This window comes from Hemitrygon akajei, unplaced genomic scaffold, assembly GCF_048418815.1.
Source record: "Hemitrygon akajei unplaced genomic scaffold, sHemAka1.3 Scf000039, whole genome shotgun sequence".
Lineage (NCBI taxonomy): Eukaryota > Metazoa > Chordata > Chondrichthyes > Myliobatiformes > Dasyatidae > Hemitrygon > Hemitrygon akajei.
In genome coordinates, this window is record NW_027331925.1 from 3,868,167 (window position 1) to 3,882,745 (window position 14,579).

Genomic DNA, 14,579 nt, shown 5'->3' on the forward strand with positions numbered 1-14,579 from the left:
ACCTGTCTCACTGTAACGTATCAATGAAGTACTACACACAAATATGCCATGAACCTGTATCCCTCCATATCCTCCGTGTCTCACTGGAATGTACCAATGCAGAACTCCACACAAATATGCCCTGAAACTGTACCCCTCCATAACATCCCTGTCTCACTGGAACGTACCAATGCAGAACTCCACACAAATATGCCCTGAAACTGTACCCCTCAATATCCTCCGTGTCTCACTGGAATGTTCCACTGCGGAACTCCACATAAATATGCCCTGAAACTGTACCCTCCATAACCTCAGTGTCTCACTGGAACGTACCAATGCAGAACTCCACACAAATATGCCCTGAACCTGCACCCCTCCATATCCTCCGTGTCTCACTGGAATGTTCCAATGCAGAACTCCACACAAATATGCCCTGAACCTGTACGCCTCCATAAACACCCTGTCTCACTGGAACGTACCAATGCAGAACTCCACACAAATATGCCCTGAACCTGTACCATTCCATATCCTCCGTGTCTCACTGGAATGTTCCAATGCAGAACTCCACATAAATATGCCCTAAACCTGTACCCCTGCATAACCTCCATGTCCCACTGGAATGTACCAATGCAGAACTCCACACAAATATGCACGGAACATGTACACCTACATAACCTCCCTGTCTCACTGGAACGTACCAATGCAGAACTCCACAAAAATATGCCCTGAACCTGTATCCCTCCATATCCTCCGTTTCTCACTGGAATGTACCAATGCAGAACTCCACACAAATATGCCCTGAACCTGTAAACCCTCCATAACCTCCCTGTCTCACTGGAACGTACCAATGCAGAACTCCACACAAATATGCCCTGAAACTGTACCCCTCCATAACCTCCCTGTCTCACTGGAACGTACCAATACAGAACTCCACAAAAATATGCCCTGAATATGTACCCTCCATAACCTCCCTGTCTCAGTAGAATGTACCAATGCATAACTCCATACAAATATGCCCTGAACCTGTACGCTCCAAAACCTACCTGTCACACTGGAACGTACCAATGAAGAACTCCGCACAAATATGCCATGAACCTGTATCCCTCCATATCCTCCGTGTCTCATTAGAATGTACCAATGCAGAACTCCATACAAATATGCTCTGAACCTGTACGCTCCAAAATCTTCCTGTCACACTGGAACGTACCAATGAAGAACTCCGCACAAATATGTCATGAACCTGTATCCCTCCATATCCTCCGTGTCCCACTGGAATGTACCAATGCAGAACTCCACACAAATATGCCCTGAACCTGTACGCCTCCATAACCACCCTGTCTCACTGGAACGTACCAATGCAGAACTCCACACAAATATGCCCTGAAAATGTACCCCTCAATATCCTCCGTCTCTCACTGGAATGTTCCACTGCGGAACTCCACATAAATATGCCCTGAACCTGTACCCCTCCATAACCTCAGTGTCTCACTGGAACGTACCAATGCAGAACTCCACACAAATATGCCCTGAACCTGCACCCCTCCATATCCTCCGTGTCTCACTGGAATGTTCCAATGCAGAACTCCACACAAATATGCCCTGAACCTGTACGCCTCCATAAACACCCTGTCTCACTGGAACGTACCAATGCAGAACTCCACACAAATATGCCCTGAACCTGAACCATTCCATATCCTCCGTGTCTCACTGGAATGTTCCAATGCAGAACTCCACATAAATATGCCCTAAACCTGTACCCCTGCATAACCTCCATGTCCCACTGGAATGTACCAATGCAGAACTCCACACAAATATGCACGGAACATGTACACCTACATAACCTCCCTGTCTCACTGGAACGTACCAATGCAGAACTCCACAAAAATATGCCCTGAACCTGTATCCCTCCATATCCTCCGTTTCTCACTGGAATGTACCAATGCAGAACTCCACACAAATATGCCCTGAACCTGTAAACCCTCCATAACCTCCCTGTCTCACTGGAACGTACCAATGCAGAACTCCACACAAATATGCTCTGAAACTGTACCCCTCCATAACCTCCCTGTCTCACTGGAACGTACCAATACAGAACTCCACAAAAATATGCCCTGAATATGTACCCTCCATAACCTCCCTGTCTCAGTAGAATGTACCAATGCATAACTCCATACAAATATGCCCTGAACCTGTACGCTCCAAAACCTACCTGTCACACTGCAACGTACCAATGAAGAACTCCGCACAAATATGCCATGAACCTGTATCCCTCCATATCCTCCGTGTCTCATTAGAATGTACCAATGCAGAACTCCATACAAATATGCTCTGAACCTGTACGCTCCAAAATCTTCCTGTCACACTGGAACGTACCAATGAAGAACTCCGCACAAATATGTCATGAACCTGTATCCCTCCATATCCTCCGTGTCTCACTGGAATGTACCAATGCAGAACTCCACACAAATATGCCCTGAAACTGTACCCCTCAATATCCTCCGTCTCTCACTGGAATGTTCCACTGCGGAACTCCACATAAATATGCCCTGAACCTGTACCCCTCCATAACCTCAGTGTCTCACTGGAACGTACCAATGCAGAACTCCACACAAATATGCCCTGAACCTGCACACCTCCATATCCTCCGTGTCTCACTGGAATGTACCAATGCAGAACTCCACACAAATATGCCCTGAAACTGTACCCCTCCATAACATCCCTGTCTCACTGGAACGTACCAATGCAGAACTCCACACAAATATGCCCTGAAACTGTACCCCTCAATATCCTCCGTGTCTCACTGGAATGTTCCACTGCGGAACTCCACATAAATATGCCCTGAAACTGTACCCTCCATAACCTCAGTGTCTCACTGGAACGTACCAATGCAGAACTCCACACAAATATGCCCTGAACCTGCACCCCTCCATATCCTCCGTGTCTCACTGGAATGTTCCAATGCAGAACTCCACACAAATATGCCCTGAACCTGTACGCCTCCATAAACACCCTGTCTCACTGGAACGTACCAATGCAGAACTCCACACAAATATGCCCTGAACCTGAACCATTCCATATCCTCCGTGTCTCACTGGAATGTTCCAATGCAGAACTCCACATAAATATGCCCTAAACCTGTACCCCTGCATAACCTCCATGTCCCACTGGAATGTACCAATGCAGAACTCCACACAAATATGCACGGAACATGTACACCTACATAACCTCCCTGTCTCACTGGAACGTACCAATGCAGAACTCCACAAAAATATGCCCTGAACCTGTATCCCTCCATATCCTCCGTTTCTCACTGGAATGTACCAATGCAGAACTCCACACAAATATGCCCTGAACCTGTAAACCCTCCATAACCTCCCTGTCTCACTGGAACGTACCAATGCAGAACTCCACACAAATATGCTCTGAAACTGTACCCCTCCATAACCTCCCTGTCTCACTGGAACGTACCAATACAGAACTCCACAAAAATATGCCCTGAATATGTACCCTCCATAACCTCCCTGTCTCAGTAGAATGTACCAATGCATAACTCCATACAAATATGCCCTGAACCTGTACGCTCCAAAACCTACCTGTCACACTGCAACGTACCAATGAAGAACTCCGCACAAATATGCCATGAACCTGTATCCCTCCATATCCTCCGTGTCTCATTAGAATGTACCAATGCAGAACTCCATACAAATATGCTCTGAACCTGTACGCTCCAAAATCTTCCTGTCACACTGGAACGTACCAATGAAGAACTCCGCACAAATATGTCATGAACCTGTATCCCTCCATATCCTCCGTGTCTCACTGGAATGTACCAATGCAGAACTCCACACAAATATGCCCTGAAACTGTACCCCTCAATATCCTCCGTCTCTCACTGGAATGTTCCACTGCGGAACTCCACATAAATATGCCCTGAACCTGTACCCCTCCATAACCTCAGTGTCTCACTGGAACGTACCAATGCAGAACTCCACACAAATATGCCCTGAACCTGCACACCTCCATATCCTCCGTGTCTCACTGGAATGTACCAATGCAGAACTCCACACAAATATGCCCTGAAACTGTACCCCTCCATAACATCCCTGTCTCACTGGAACGTACCAATGCAGAACTCCACACAAATATGCCCTGAAACTGTACCCCTGAATATCATCCGTGTCTCACTGGAATGTTCCACTGCGGAACTCCACATAAATATGCCCTGAACCTGTACCCTCCATAACCTCAGTGTCTCACTGGAACGTACCAATGCAGAACTCCACACAAATATGCCCTGAACCTGCACCCCTCCATATCCTCCGTGTCTCACTGGAATGTTCCAATGCAGAACTCCACACAAATATACCCTGAACCTGTACGCCTCCATAAACACCCTGTCTCACTGGAACGTACCAATGCAGAACTCCACACAAATATGCCCTGAACCTGAACCATTCCATATCCTCCGTGTCTCACTGGAATGTTCCAATGCAGAACTCCACATAAATATGCCCTAAACCTGTACCCCTGCATAACCTCCATGTCCCACTGGAATGTACCAATGCAGAACTCCACACAAATATGCACGGAACATGTACACCTACATAACCTCCCTGTCTCACTGGAACGTACCAATGCAGAACTCCATACAAATATACTCTGAACCTGTACGCTCCAAAATCTTCCTGTCACACTGGAACGTACCAATGAAGAACTCCGCACAAATATGTCATGAACCTGTATCCCTCCATATCCTCCGTGTCTCACTGGAATGTACCAATGCAGAACTCCACACAAATATGCCCTGAACCTGTACGCCTCCATAACCACCCTGTCTCACTGGAACGTACCAATGCAGAACTCCACACAAATATGCCCTGAAACTGTACCCCTCAATATCCTCCGTCTCTCACTGGAATGTTCCACTGCGGAACTCCACATAAATATGCCCTGAACCTGTACCCCTCCATAACCTCAGTGTCTCACTGGAACGTACCAATGCAGAACTCCACACAAATATGCCCTGAACCTGCACACCTCCGTATCCTCCGTGTCTCACTGGAATGTTCCAATGTAGAACTCCACATAAATATGCCCTGAACCTGTACCCCACCATAACCTCCCTGTCTCACTGGAATGTACCAATGCAGAACTCCACACAAAAATGCTCTGAAACTGTACCCCTCCATAAACTCCCTGTCTCACGGGAACGTACCAATGCAGAAATCCACATAAATATGCCCTGAAACTGTACCCCTCCATAACCTCCCTTTCTCACTGGAACGTACCAATGCAGAAAAACACACAAATATGCACGGAACATGTACACCTACATAACCTCCCTGTCTCACTGGAACGTACCAATGCAGAACTCCACACAAATATGCCCTGAACCTGTACCCCTCCATAACCTCCATGTCTCACTGGAACGTACCAATGCAGAACTCCACAAAAATATGCCCTGAACCTGTACGTTCCAAAACCTACCTGTCTCACTGGAACGTACCAATGCAGAACTCCACACAAATATGCCCTGAAACTGTACCCCTCAATATCCTCCGTGTCTCACTGGAATGTTCCACTGCGGAACTCCACATAAATATGCCCTGAACCTGTACTCCTCCATAACCTCAGTGTCTCACTGGAACGTACCAATGCAGAACTCCACATAAATATGCCCTGAAACTGTACCCCGCCATAACTTCCCTTTCTCACTGGAACGTACCAATGCAGAAAAACACACAAATATGCCCTGAACATGTACACCTACATAACCTCCCTGTCTCAGTGGAACGTACTAATGCAGAACTCCACACAAATATGCCCTGAAACTGTACCCCTCCATAAACTCCCTGTCTCACTGGAACGTACCATTGCAAAACTCCACAAAAATATGCCCTGAACCTGTACCCCTCCATAAACTCCCTGTCTCAGGGGAACGTACCAATGCAGAAAAACACACAAATATGCACGGAACATGTACACCTACATAACCTCCCTGTCTCACTGGAACGTACCAATGCAGAACTCCACACAAATATGCCCTGAACCTGTACGCCTCCATAAACACCCTGTCTCACTGGAACGTACCAATGCAGAACTCCACACAAATATGCCCTGAACCTGAACCATTCCATATCCTCCGTGTCTCACTGGAATGTTCCAATGCAGAACTCCACATAAATATGCCCTAAACCTGTACCCCTGCATAACCTCCATGTCCCACTGGAATGTACCAATGCAGAACTCCACACAAATATGCACGGAACATGTACACCTACATAACCTCCCTGTCTCACTGGAACGTACCAATGCAGAACTCCACAAAAATATGCCCTGAACCTGTATCCCTCCATATCCTCCGTTTCTCACTGGAATGTACCAATGCAGAACTCCACACAAATATGCCCTGAACCTGTAAACCCTCCATAACCTCCCTGTCTCACTGGAACGTACCAATGCAGAACTCCACACAAATATGCTCTGAAACTGTACCCCTTCATAACCTCCCTGTCTCACTGGAACGTACCAATACAGAACTCCACAAAAATATGCCCTGAATATGTACCCTCCAAAACCTCCCTGTCTCAGTAGAATGTACCAATGCATAACTCCATACAAATATGCCCTGAACCTGTACGCTCCAAAACCTACCTGTCACACTGGAACGTACCAATGAAGAACTCCGCACAAATATGCCATGAACCTGTATCCCTCCATATCCTCCGTGTCTCATTAGAATGTACCAATGCAGAACTCCATACAAATATGCTCTGAACCTGTACGCTCCAAAATCTTCCTGTCACACTGGAACGTACCAATGAAGAACTCCGCACAAATATGTCATGAACCTGTATCCCTCCATATCCTCCGTGTCTCACTGGAATGTACCAATGCAGAACTCCACACAAATATGCCCTGAACCTGTACGCCTCCATAACCACCCTGTCTCACTGGAACGTACCAATGCAGAACTCCACACAAATATACCCTGAAACTGTACCCCTCAATATCCTCCGTCTCTCACTGGAATGTTCCACTGCGGAACTCCACATAAATATGCCCTGAACCTGTACCCCTCCATAACCTCAGTGTCTCACTGGAACGTACCAATGCAGAACTCCACACAAATATGCCCTGAACCTGCACAACTCCATATCCTCCGTGTCTCACTGGAATGTTCCAATGCAGAACTCCACATAAATATGCCCTGAACCTGTACCCCACCATAACCTCCCTGTCTCACTGGAATGTACCAATGCAGAACTCCACACAAATATGCCCTGAAACTGTACCCCTCAATATCCTCCGTGTCTCACTGGAATGTTCCACTGCGGAACTCCACATAAATATGCCCTGAAACTGTACCCTCCATAACCTCAGTGTCTCACTGGAACGTACCAATGCAGAACTCCACACAAATATGCCCTGAACCTGCACCCCTCCATATCCTCCGTGTCTCACTGGAATGTTCCAATGCAGAACTCCACACAAATATGCCCTGAACCTGTACGCCTCCATAAACACCCTGTCTCACTGGAACGTACCAATGCAGAACTCCACACAAATATGCCCTGAACCTGTACCATTCCATATCCTCCGTGTCTCACTGGAATGTTCCAATGCAGAACTCCACATAAATATGCCCTAAACCTGTACCCCTGCATAACCTCCATGTCCCACTGGAATGTACCAATGCAGAACTCCACACAAATATGCACGGAACATGTACACCTACATAACCTCCCTGTCTCACTGGAACGTACCAATGCAGAACTCCACAAAAATATGCCCTGAACCTGTATCCCTCCATATCCTCCGTTTCTCACTGGAATGTACCAATGCAGAACTCCACACAAATATGCCCTGAACCTGTAAACCCTCCATAACCTCCCTGTCTCACTGGAACGTACCAATGCAGAACTCCACACAAATATGCCCTGAAACTGTACCCCTCCATAACCTCCCTGTCTCACTGGAACGTACCAATACAGAACTCCACAAAAATATGCCCTGAATATGTACCCTCCATAACCTCCCTGTCTCAGTAGAATGTACCAATGCATAACTCCATACAAATATGCCCTGAACCTGTACGCTCCAAAACCTACCTGTCACACTGGAACGTACCAATGAAGAACTCCGCACAAATATGCCATGAACCTGTATCCCTCCATATCCTCCGTGTCTCATTAGAATGTACCAATGCAGAACTCCATACAAATATGCTCTGAACCTGTACGCTCCAAAATCTTCCTGTCACACTGGAACGTACCAATGAAGAACTCCGCACAAATATGTCATGAACCTGTATCCCTCCATATCCTCCGTGTCTCACTGGAATGTACCAATGCAGAACTCCACACAAATATGCCCTGAACCTGTACGCCTCCATAACCACCCTGTCTCACTGGAACGTACCAATGCAGAACTCCACACAAATATGCCCTGAAACTGTACCCCTCAATATCCTCCGTCTCTCACTGGAATGTTCCACTGCGGAACTCCACATAAATATGCCCTGAACCTGTACCCCTCCATAACCTCAGTGTCTCACTGGAACGTACCAATGCAGAACTCCACACAAATATGCCCTGAACCTGCACACCTCCATATCCTCCGTGTCTCACTGGAATGTACCAATGCAGAACTCCACACAAATATGCCCTGAAACTGTACCCCTCCATAACATCCCTGTCTCACTGGAACGTACCAATGCAGAACTCCACACAAATATGCCCTGAAACTGTACCCCTGAATATCCTCCGTGTCTCACTGGAATGTTCCACTGCGGAACTCCACATAAATATGCCCTGAACCTGTACCCCCCATAACCTCCCTTTCTCACTGGAACGTACCAATGCAGAACTCCACACAAATATGCCCTGAACCTGCACCCCTCCATATCCTCCGTGTCTCACTGGAATGTTCCAATGCAGAACTCCACACAAATATACCCTGAACCTGTACGCCTCCATAAACACCCTGTCTCACTGGAACGTACCAATGCAGAACTCCACACAAATATGCCCTGAACCTGAACCATTCCATATCCTCCGTGTCTCACTGGAATGTTCCAATGCAGAACTCCACATAAATATGCCCTAAACCTGCACCCCTGCATAACCTCCATGTCCCACTGGAATGTACCAATGCAGAACTCCACACAAATATGCACGGAACATGTACACCTACATAACCTCCCTGTCTCACTGGAACGTACCAATGCAGAACTCCACAAAAATATGCCCTGAACCTGTATCCCTCCATATCCTCCGTTTCTCACTGGAATGTACCAATGCAGAACTCCACACAAATATGCCCTGAACCTGTAAACCCTCCATAACCTCCCTGTCTCACTGGAACGTACCAATGCAGAACTCCACACAAATATGCTCTGAAACTGTACCCCTCCATAACCTCCCTGTCTCACTGGAACGTACCAATACAGAACTCCACAAAAATATGCCCTGAATATGTACCCTCCATAACCTCCCTGTCTCAGTAGAATGTACCAATGCATAACTCCATACAAATATGCCCTGAACCTGTACGCTCCAAAACCTACCTGTCACACTGGAACGTACCAATGAAGAACTCCGCACAAATATGCCATGAACCTGTATCCCTCCATATCCTCCGTGTCTCATTAGAATGTACCAATGCAGAACTCCATACAAATATACTCTGAACCTGTACGCTCCAAAATCTTCCTGTCACACTGGAACGTACCAATGAAGAACTCCGCACAAATATGTCATGAACCTGTATCCCTCCATATCCTCCGTGTCTCACTGGAATGTACCAATGCAGAACTCCACACAAATATGCCCTGAACCTGTACGCCTCCATAACCACCCTGTCTCACTGGAACGTACCAATGCAGAACTCCACACAAATATGCCCTGAAACTGTACCCCTCAATATCCTCCGTCTCTCACTGGAATGTTCCACTGCGGAACTCCACATAAATATGCCCTGAAACTGTACCCTCCATAACCTCAGTGTCTCACTGGAACGTACCAATGCAGAACTCCACACAAATATGCCCTGAACCTGCACACCTCCATATCCTCCGTGACTCACTGGAATTTTCCAATGCAGAACTCCACATAAATATGCCCTGAACCTGTACCCCACCATAACCTCCCTGTCTCACTGGAATGTACCAATGCAGAACTCCACACAAAAATGCTCCGAAACTGTACCCCTCCATAAACTCCCTGTCTCACGGGAACGTACCAATGCAGAAATCCACATAAATATGCCCTGAAACTGTACCCCTCCATAACCTCCCTTTCTCACTGGAACGTACCAATGCAGAAAAACACACAAATATGCACGGAACATGTACACCTACATAACCTCCCTGTCTCACTGGAACGTACCAATGCAGAACTCCACACAAATATGCCCTGAACCTGTACCCCTCCATAACCTCCCTGTCTCACTGGAACGTACCAATGCAGAACTCCACAAAAATATGCCCTGAACCTGTACGCTCCAAAACCTACCTGTCTCACTGGAACGTACCAATGCAGAACTCCACACAAATATGCCCTGAAACTGTACCCCTCAATATCCTCCGTGTCTCACTGGAATGTTCCACTGCGGAACTCCACATAAATATGCCCTGAACCTGTACTCCTCCATAACCTCAGTGTCTCACTGGAACGTACCAATGCAGAACTCCACATTAATATGCCCTGAAACTGTACCCCGCCATAACTTCCCTTTCTCACTGGAACGTACCAATGCAGAAAAACACACAAATATGCCCTGAACATGTACACCTACATAACCTCCCTGTCTCAGTGGAACGTACTAATGCAGAACTCCACACAAATATGCCCTGAAACTGTACCCCTCCATAAACTCCCTGTCTCACTGGAACGTACCATTGCAAAACTCCACAAAAATATGCCCTGAACCTGTACCCCTCCATAAACTCCCTGTCTCAGGGGAACGTACCAATGCAGAAAAACACACAAATATGCACGGATCATGTACACCTACATAACCTCCCTGTCTCACTGGAACGTACCAATGCAGAACTCCACACAAATATGCCCTGAACCTGTACCCCTCCATAACCTCCCTGTCTCACTGGAACGTACCAATGCAGAACTCCACAAAAATATGCCCTGAACATGTACGCTCCAAAACCTACCTGTCTCACTGGAACGTATCAATGAAGTACTACACACAAATATGCCATGAACCTGAATCCCTCCATATCCTCCGTGTCTCACTGGAATGTACCAATGCAGAACTCCACACAAATATGCCCTGAACCTGTACCCCTCCATAACCTCCCTGACTCACTGGAACGTACCAATGCAGAACTCCACACAAATATGCCCTGAAACTGTAACACTCCATAACATCCCTGTCTCACTGGAACGTACCAATACAGAACTCCACAAAAATATGCCCTGAATATGTACACTCCATAACCTCCCTGTCTCAGTAGAATGTACCAATGCAGAACTCCACACAAATATGCCCTGAACCTGCACACCTCCATATCCTCAGTGTCTCACTGGAATGTTCCAATGCAGAACTCCACATAAATATGCCCTGAAACTGTACCCCTCCATAAACTCCCTGTCTCACGGGAACGTACCAATGCAGAAATCCACATAAATATGCCCTGAAACTGTACCCCTCCATAACCTCCCTTTCTCACTGGAACGTACCAATGCAGAAAAACACACAAATATGCACGGAACATGTACACCTACATAACCTCCCTGTCTCACTGGAACGTACCAATGCAGAACTCCACACAAATATGCCCTGAACCTGTACCCCTCCATAACCTCCCTGTCTCACTGGAACGTACCAATGCAGAACTCCACAAAAATATGCCCTGAACCTGTACGCTCCAAAACCTACCTGTCTCACTGGAACGTACCAATGCAGAACTCCACACAAATATGCCCTGAAACTGTACCCCTCAATATCCTCCGTGTCTCACTGGAATGTTCCACTGCGGAACTCCACATAAATATGCCCTGAACCTGTACTCCTCCATAACCTCAGTGTCTCACTGGAACGTACCAATGCAGAACTCCACATAAATATGCCCTTAAACTGTACCCCGCCATAACCTCCCTTTCTCACTGGAACGTACCAATGCAGAAAAACACACAAATATGCCCTGAACATGTACACCTACATAACCTCCCTGTCTCAGTGGAACGTACTAATGCAGAACTCCACACAAATATGCCCTGAAACTGTACACCACCATAAACTCCCTGTCTCACTGGAACGTACCATTGCAAAACTCCACAAAAATATGCCCTGAACCTGTACCCCTCCATAAACTCCCTGTCTCAGGGGAACGTACCAATGCAGAACTGCACAAAAATATGCCCTGAACCTGTACCCCTCCATAACCTCCCTGTCTCACTGGAACGTACCAATGCGGAACTCCACATAAATATGCCCTGAACCTGTACGCTCCAAAACCTACCTGTCTCACTGGAAAGTACCAATGCAGAACTCCACACAAATATGCCCTGAACCTGCACCCCTCCATATCCTCGGTGTCTCACTGGAATGTTCCAATGCAGAACTCTACAGAAATATGCCCTGAAACTGTACCCCTCCATAAATTCCCTGTCTCACTGGAACGTACCATTGCAGAACTCCACAAAAATATGCCCTGAACCTGTACCCCTCCATAACCACCCTGTCTCACGGGAACGTACCAATGCAGAAATCCACATAAATATGCCCTGAACCTGTACCCCTCCATAACATCCCTGTCTCACTGGAACGTACCAATGCAGAACTCCACACAAATATGCCCTGAAACTGTACCCCTCAATATCCTCCGTGTCTCACTGGAATGTTCCACTGCGGAACTCCACATAAATATGCCCTGAACCTGTACCCTCCATAACCTCAGTGTCTCACTGGAACGTACCAATGCAGAACTCCACACAAATATGCCCTGAACCTGCACCCCTCCATATCCTCCGTGTCTCACTGGAATGTTCCAATGCAGAACTCCACACAAATATGCCCTGAACCTGTACGCCTCCATAAAAACGCTGTCTCACTGGAATGTTCCAATGCAGAACTCCACATAAATATGCCCTAAACCTGTACCCCTGCATAACCTCCATGTCACACTGGAATGTACCAATGCAGAACTCCACACAAATATGCACGGAACATGTACACCTACATAACCTCCCTGTCTCACTGGAACGTACCAATGCAGAACTCCACAAAAATATGCCCTGAACCTGTATCCCTCCATATCCTCCGTTTCTCACTGGAATGTACCAATGCAGAACTCCACACAAATATGCCCTGAACCTGTAAACCCTCCATAACCTCCCTTTCTCACTGGAACGTACCAATGCAGAAAAACACACAAATATGCCCTGAACATGTACACCTACATAACCTCCCTGTCTCAGTGGAACGTACTAATGCAGAACTCCACACAAATATGCCCTGAAACTGTACACCACCATAAACTCCCTGTCTCACTGGAACGTACCATTGCAAAACTCCACAAAAATATGCCCTGAACCTGTACCCCTCCATAAACTCCCTGTCTCAGGGGAACGTACCAATGCAGAACTGCACAAAAATATGCCCTGAACCTGTACCCCTCCATAACCTCCCTGTCTCACTGGAACGTACCAATGCGGAACTCCACAAAAATATGCCCTGAACCTGTACGCTCCAAAACCTACCTGTCTCACTGGAACGTACCAATGCAGAACTCCACACAAATATGCCCTGAACCTGCACCCCTCCATATCCTCGGTGTCTCACTGGAATGTTCCAATGCAGAACTCCACAGAAATATGCCCTGAAACTGTACCCCTCCATAAATTCCCTGTCTCACTGGAACGTACCATTGCAGAACTCCACAAAAATATGCCCTGAACCTGTACCCCTCCATAACCACCCTGTCTCACGGGAACGTACCAATGCAGAAATCCACATAAATATGCCCTGAACCTGTACCCCTCCATAACATCCCTGTCTCACTGGAACGTACCAATGCAGAACTCCACACAAATATGCCCTGAAACTGTACCCCTCAATATCCTCCGTGTCTCACTGGAATGTTCCACTGCGGAACTCCACATAAATATGCCCTGAACCTGTACCCTCCATAACCTCAGTGTCTCACTGGAACGTACCAATGCAGAACTCCACACAAATATGCCCTGAACCTGCACCCCTCCATATCCTCCGTGTCTCACTGGAATGTTCCAATGCAGAACTCCACACAAATATGCCCTGAACCTGTACGCCTCCATAAACACGCTGTCTCACTGGAATGTTCCAATGCAGAACTCCACATAAATATGCCCTAAACCTGTACCCCTGCATAACCTCCATGTCACACTGGAATGTACCAATGCAGAACTCCACACAAATATGCACGGAACATGTACACCTACATAACCTCCCTGTCTCACTGGAACGTACCAATGCAGAACTCCACAAAAATATGCCCTGAACCTGTATCCCTCCATATCCTCCGTTTCTCACTGGAATGTACCAATGCAGAACTCCACACAAATATGCCCTGAACCTGTAAACCCTCCATAACCTCCCTG